We start from the raw sequence: 6000 nt of genomic DNA on the forward strand, positions 1-6000 counted from the left end.
TTTAGGGAACGGGGGTTACACAATATGATTTCCTATCAAGCTATTGAGACCTAAACACTTGTACTACTTTTCAAGGGGATTTGAGTATCTCTCTCAATTACTCTTGTGCTCACGATTAGGTGCTGAAAGCGTGTCTTGATGAGTTGTGGAGCAGCTCCTTTTATAGGTCAAGAGATGAGATATTGATGGGATTGGGATTGCCGATCCTCTTTGGATTAGGAATATAAATCCTAAGATACGTTTGATTAAGAATTCCTTGTTTGACTAGAATTTGACAATATGTCTTATGTCAACAGAAATGCTATCAAAGAAAGCATACCAAGGATTGCTAAACAAGAGACAACTATGAAACACAAGGTAACACTCAAGATACAACGAACACGATGATTCTGGACGAACAAACAAGGGTAGGCTAGAAGAAAGGGGTTACCTGCCACTTCATCCTCTATCAAGCCCTCCGACTCAGCCTGAGAACGCGCCATCACAAAAACTCTTCCGGGTGGCCTAGCTCCGACAGCTCCGCGACCTGAACTCCCTACTGGTGCTCCTCCGGCTCTCGGGGGTGGTGGCAACGCTCTCTGACCGGCAAGCTGGGGACACTCCGCGACTCTGTGACCACGATCCCCGCATCGGAAGCACCTAAACGCCTGGCCATAACAATCATGGCCTGCGTGCACCTTCCCACACCTTCGACAACCAACCGACTTAGCTTGATCCTGATGCTCCACTCTGATAGGTCCTTGAGAAGAAGATGACACGGCCTTAACTTGAAAGCTCGGTCGGGGCTTCTTGAAGGTGGAAGAACCTCCGTTCTCAACTCTCTTCCTAGCTAACTCATACGAACCCCTCTGAAGCTGCTGAACACGAAATAGATCCGCGGCACACAGATACGTATCCTTAAGGGAACTGGGCCTACTCACCGTCAACGCTTTTCGTGCCTCATAATTCAGACCGGCAACGAAACGCTCAACCTTGGCAAGCTCTGTAGGCACAAGCCTCCTCGCGAAGCGCACCATCTCCAAGAAGTTCTTGTGGTATTCAACCACAGATAAGGATCCTTCCTGCAGATGAAGGAACTCATCAAACATGGCGGCTCGCACATGCGCTGGGTAGAACCTTTCGCGCATTCTGTCCTTGAGCGCGGTCCAATAAAACCCAGGCTCTTCAAGGAAGGTCGGACCTTCGTGGACCCACCACAGATCAGCTTCCTGGCAGAAGTAGAACGTTGCCAGTTCTACTCTCCTTTCTTCAGGGCAACCCACCACGGTAAAGATCTTATCAAACACCCGTAGCCACTCTTCTAGGACTACAGGGTCTTCCTCGCCAACAAAGGTTGGCGGCCGATGCCCTGACACCAAACGACCTACATCGCGATGCGCAGCAGGGGGAGGAGGCGGCACAGCTTGATTGTTGTTCAGCAAGGCTTCACTGAGCGTCTGCATCGTCTGCGTCAGCTGATGGAGATGCTGAGCGAGCTGCTCGTTGGTCGGGGTCTCCGGGGTGCGAGCGCAGGGACGAGGAGGCATCGCAGACTTCTACAAAAACAACGAGATTACCAAAAAGAGCAAGCAAGCAAGACAGAAAGCAACACACATCTCACCGCGCAACCTAGAGTCCTAAGCCTAACACTTAGCTTCTTAAGGTCACTTAGAGGTCTCAAAACACACTTAACCACTTAGAAAGTCTAGACTTAACTCTTCCTAGGCTCAAACCTAGGTTCTGATACCAACTGTAACACCCCCAAACAAGACGTATATAAATGCCTTAACACATGCAGATTAAGCGACAAAACTAGCACATCGGAAGATAAAAACGAAACTGGATAAAAGAAATCCAACGGGGTGTCACGCCACGTCTACGAAACACGGTAAATGCTACGGCAAACAATCTGCAAGTGTGTACATCTATCCCAAAACATCAATCTAACTACATCGGCGCACAGGCCACAAAAACGAGGATAAAGGTGCTAAGCTACCAGGCTCTAGACATCGCGCTCGTCTAAACATCACCTGAAAGATACAAAGATAAACATGGGACGATGCCCGGTCAGCGAATAATGCTGGTAACCCACCAATACCGTTAAGTATCATAAATAGATAGATATAAGTCATAAAACCATTTTCGAAACGGAATACATATATATAAGTCAAAACCAAGATCAACTGTCAACACAAGACTCATCACTCTCAAGGATAACACGTGAACACATCCCAAACCACAATGGTTAACCACACACAAGGATAAAGACTCACCTAACGGCAACACATGCCACAACAACACAAGCCTCCGTGACTACACACGTCACGAGAGAAGATCACACAACGCCGGGTTACAAGCCCTTGCAACATCACCCATCACGAGTTGGTATGCCTTCCTTATGCCCTGTTCCAACCTTATGGCTACCCCCAACCTTGTACCTTCTTTTCCAACCATTACCTCCAGGACCCCTGTACTTCTTAGTCCAACCTTATTCCCCCGGGACCGTCGTCCCCCACCAACAACCACCAACTAACACCACCAATCACGGCAACACATGCCCGGATAACGCATGTTATCCCCCCAAAACATGGACCCATCACCCAAGCCACAATCCATAATCACGTCACGGCCACCACGAGGACCGCTGCAATACCTTGGTGACTAGTGTCCCATACCACTAATCGTGCAATCCAGGTAGAGCGACACACGCACCACCACTCACACGAGAGTCAAACAACGGATCACAACGAAGGTATGAAACATACTCAATCAAGGAATGGGTCACAACCCAACGACAACAACGATGGATAACACAAGTTATCTTCAACCAAACGGAAGGTACAAACAACACACACGCTAGCATTAAGACAACAAACTAGCATGCTTATCCACGGGGAAACTCAAGATAGTTCCGAGGAACACACAAGACACCTCTTGGTCCAACGAAACACAATGTTGAACACTTAGCACGATTCAAGACACCAAAGTCCTACATGGATACCTACCATATAGTTCTAGACGTACGAAACATCAAGAAGACACTCAAATAGTTCCACAAAAGAACATCGGGAAGTCAAAAGACCAAATACCAAGTCAAAAGAATCACGGGGAACAAATCCCGAACAAACACCACTCGTGTACCCCGCGGGTGGACCCACGGGTAGTGCCCCACCCGTGGTTCCGCCCGCGGGAACACCATCCCACAAGCTATGTACCCGCGGGTAGGCCGGCGGGTGGTGCGCCGCCCGCCGTTCCGCCCGCGGGAACAACCATGTTCCACAATAAATCCCTTCGGGGATTTTCTTCTCCAAACACAAATTCAAGTCCAAAACATGCCAAATCTCACCCAATACAACAAAATGACTTGAATCATGGAAAATGCCATGCAATGGCACAAAGGAACCCTAAACACAAGCTCTAGATATGCAATATCACAAGACAAATGCATAAACCCTCACATTTCATAGCAAAACACATGTAGAATCCAAGAAATCACATATAGGTAAGCAAAATAGGTTTTGTAGAGCATGGGCTACCTCTTGAAGACCAAAAGACTTCATTTTACACCACAACAAGCTCCCCACAAGGCTTACTTTCCAAACCCACTTCAAGATTAAACCAAAAGATCATAAAGATTCTACCTTTAAGAAAAAGACAACTAAGATGGAACCAAAAACACAAGATGAACTTAGATCTTACCCTTCTAGATGCCCAAATAGGTGAAAGGTTGAATCTTGGAAGCAAATCTTGGAATCTTGACAAGGGTCTCAACTTGGCTTGGAGAATAAGCTACACTTCTTTTCTAGAGAAGGTAGAACTATTTTCTAGGAATTGTAGGGAATGAAATGAAGAAGTCTTCTAGGTTAGGTTACAATACTAACTCTTGGTGAAAAGACAAGAATACCCTTACTAACCCTTAGAAAGTGTAAGGAAAAAGGGAACTCCCCTCAAAGCACAAGGTACAACACAACTTAAAGGTTGACTAGTCAAATTCTAGTCCTTGAGTATTAAAAATCAGGATTTTAGGAATTAATTCCTCAAATAAAAATAGGATTAATTACTCAATTAATCCATGGATTGAATGTGGATTTTTGGGGTGTCACAAAAACACTGGGACTAAAACTCTAAAAGGAAATAAATGAACTCATTATTCGAATTCGAAGTGATCACGACAGAGAATTCGAAAACAAGTTGTTCGATGAGTTTTGCAATCAATCAGGAATTACCCATGAGTATTCAGCTCCAAAGACACCACAACAAAACGGAGTCGTAGAACGGAAAAATCGCACCATTCAAGAAATGGGAAGGGTATTGCTAAATGCCAAAGGATTACCACAGAAATTCTGGACAGAGGCTGTAAACACCACATGTCACATCATCAACCGAGTCTATCTCCGTCCAGGCACAACACAAACACCATATGAATTGTGGAAAGGTAAGAAGCCAAACATTAAATGCTTTCACATTTTTGGCTCACGATGTTTTATTTTGAAGGATAGGAGTCCTGTTGCAAAATTTGAACAAAAAGCGACGAAGGAATTTTTCTCGGTTATTCAACAAACAGCAGGGCTTACCGAGTATACAACATGGTGACCTAAACCATCATGGAGTCCACCAATGTCGTAATCAAGTGAGATTGTTGAAGTTTCACAACCTGACTCAGTGACAGAACCTGATGCAAACCGTCCTAAAACGCCTGATTCCGAAATTCCGAAACCAGACCCAGAGTCACATGCCTCATCACCCATATCAACTCAACCTGAACCTGAATCAGAATCGGAATCAGAAAATGAACAAGATGACATTGACATTCCAACTCGCATCCAGAAAAATCATCCAATACAAAATGTCATTGGAGATCCCAGTTCAGGTGTGAAAACTAGAGGGAATCCAAAACGCGACTATCTTCAACTGGCCGTGCTTTAACTGGCCCAACGTTTGTAGTTCAGACCCCCAGTGAGAGGTTCACCAGGCGTGATGTCGGAGTGAGAGTTCGACATGTTGATACGCAAATGCTTTTAATTGTTGGTTTGATGAAGTCATACGTGCGACGCAGCAGACAACAACAATGTCGAAAACTGGAGCTGGCAATTCCTTAGAAGGCTGGCAGTTTCGAAATCTGTAGAAGGATAGAAGCAGTCTGGAAAAATGCAGGGAAATTTATATATATCTGTGGCGTGTGGATTAACACTTCCTTAAAAGCATTTGCGACCAGGGCATCGCATGCTTTCGACAGGAAAACACAGAATTCTCAGAAACATATATATTCGGATTTACTTAGGTAATGCAGAAGGTTTCAGCGTGTAAATTATGGAATAATGGAGTGTGTTTATATACTAGGAGTATGAACACACTCCTTCATTACCATCCAGTGAAGAGCTACAAAGAGGGAGAGTAAAGAAAGGACCACCACTCCATCCACGCATGTTCATTAGTTGAAGATTAGAGTGCGGACAAGGTGGTCAAAACTCCTTAAAAATAGGGGTTAAAAAGATATGTGGAACAAAATGTTGACCACACCGCGTCGCGCGTGCGAGCCGAGCGGGCGGCGGCGGCGGCTCGCGCGGGATCTCCCCTTGTTTCCTCTTCATAACACTTCAAGCCTTCTAAATTGAGTGGTAGTTTAAATAGTGAGAGATAGTGAGATAGATAAGCAACGTGGGACAAAGCTTAACACTTAAATGTTCCCAACAATCCCCCACACATTTAAAGTGGCATTGCTATACCGTACCAACCCGAGTTTACACCAGAGTTAATTTCCATATCAGTGTATAAAACTTGAACTGACATGTAGTGGAACCAAGTAACCCTTTCCCGAGAGTGAATTTGATCTTGAACTCATCAGTCAGTCGAGTTTTGAACTTAGTTGCACTCATTAACTTTGTGATAATCCCTGTTTCGTCTACCTCTACATATAGACTTTTCAATCTGTCAAGTCTATCTCTGCATAGACTACCTGTAACAGACTACAGATTTGTCACTGTTCTTTACAGTTTTGTAAGTCTTTCCGTGATCTCATAT

Source organism: Ipomoea nil, unplaced genomic scaffold, assembly GCF_001879475.1.
Source record: "Ipomoea nil cultivar Tokyo-kokei standard unplaced genomic scaffold, Asagao_1.1 scaffold2845, whole genome shotgun sequence".
Classification (NCBI taxonomy): Eukaryota; Viridiplantae; Streptophyta; class Magnoliopsida; order Solanales; family Convolvulaceae; genus Ipomoea; species Ipomoea nil.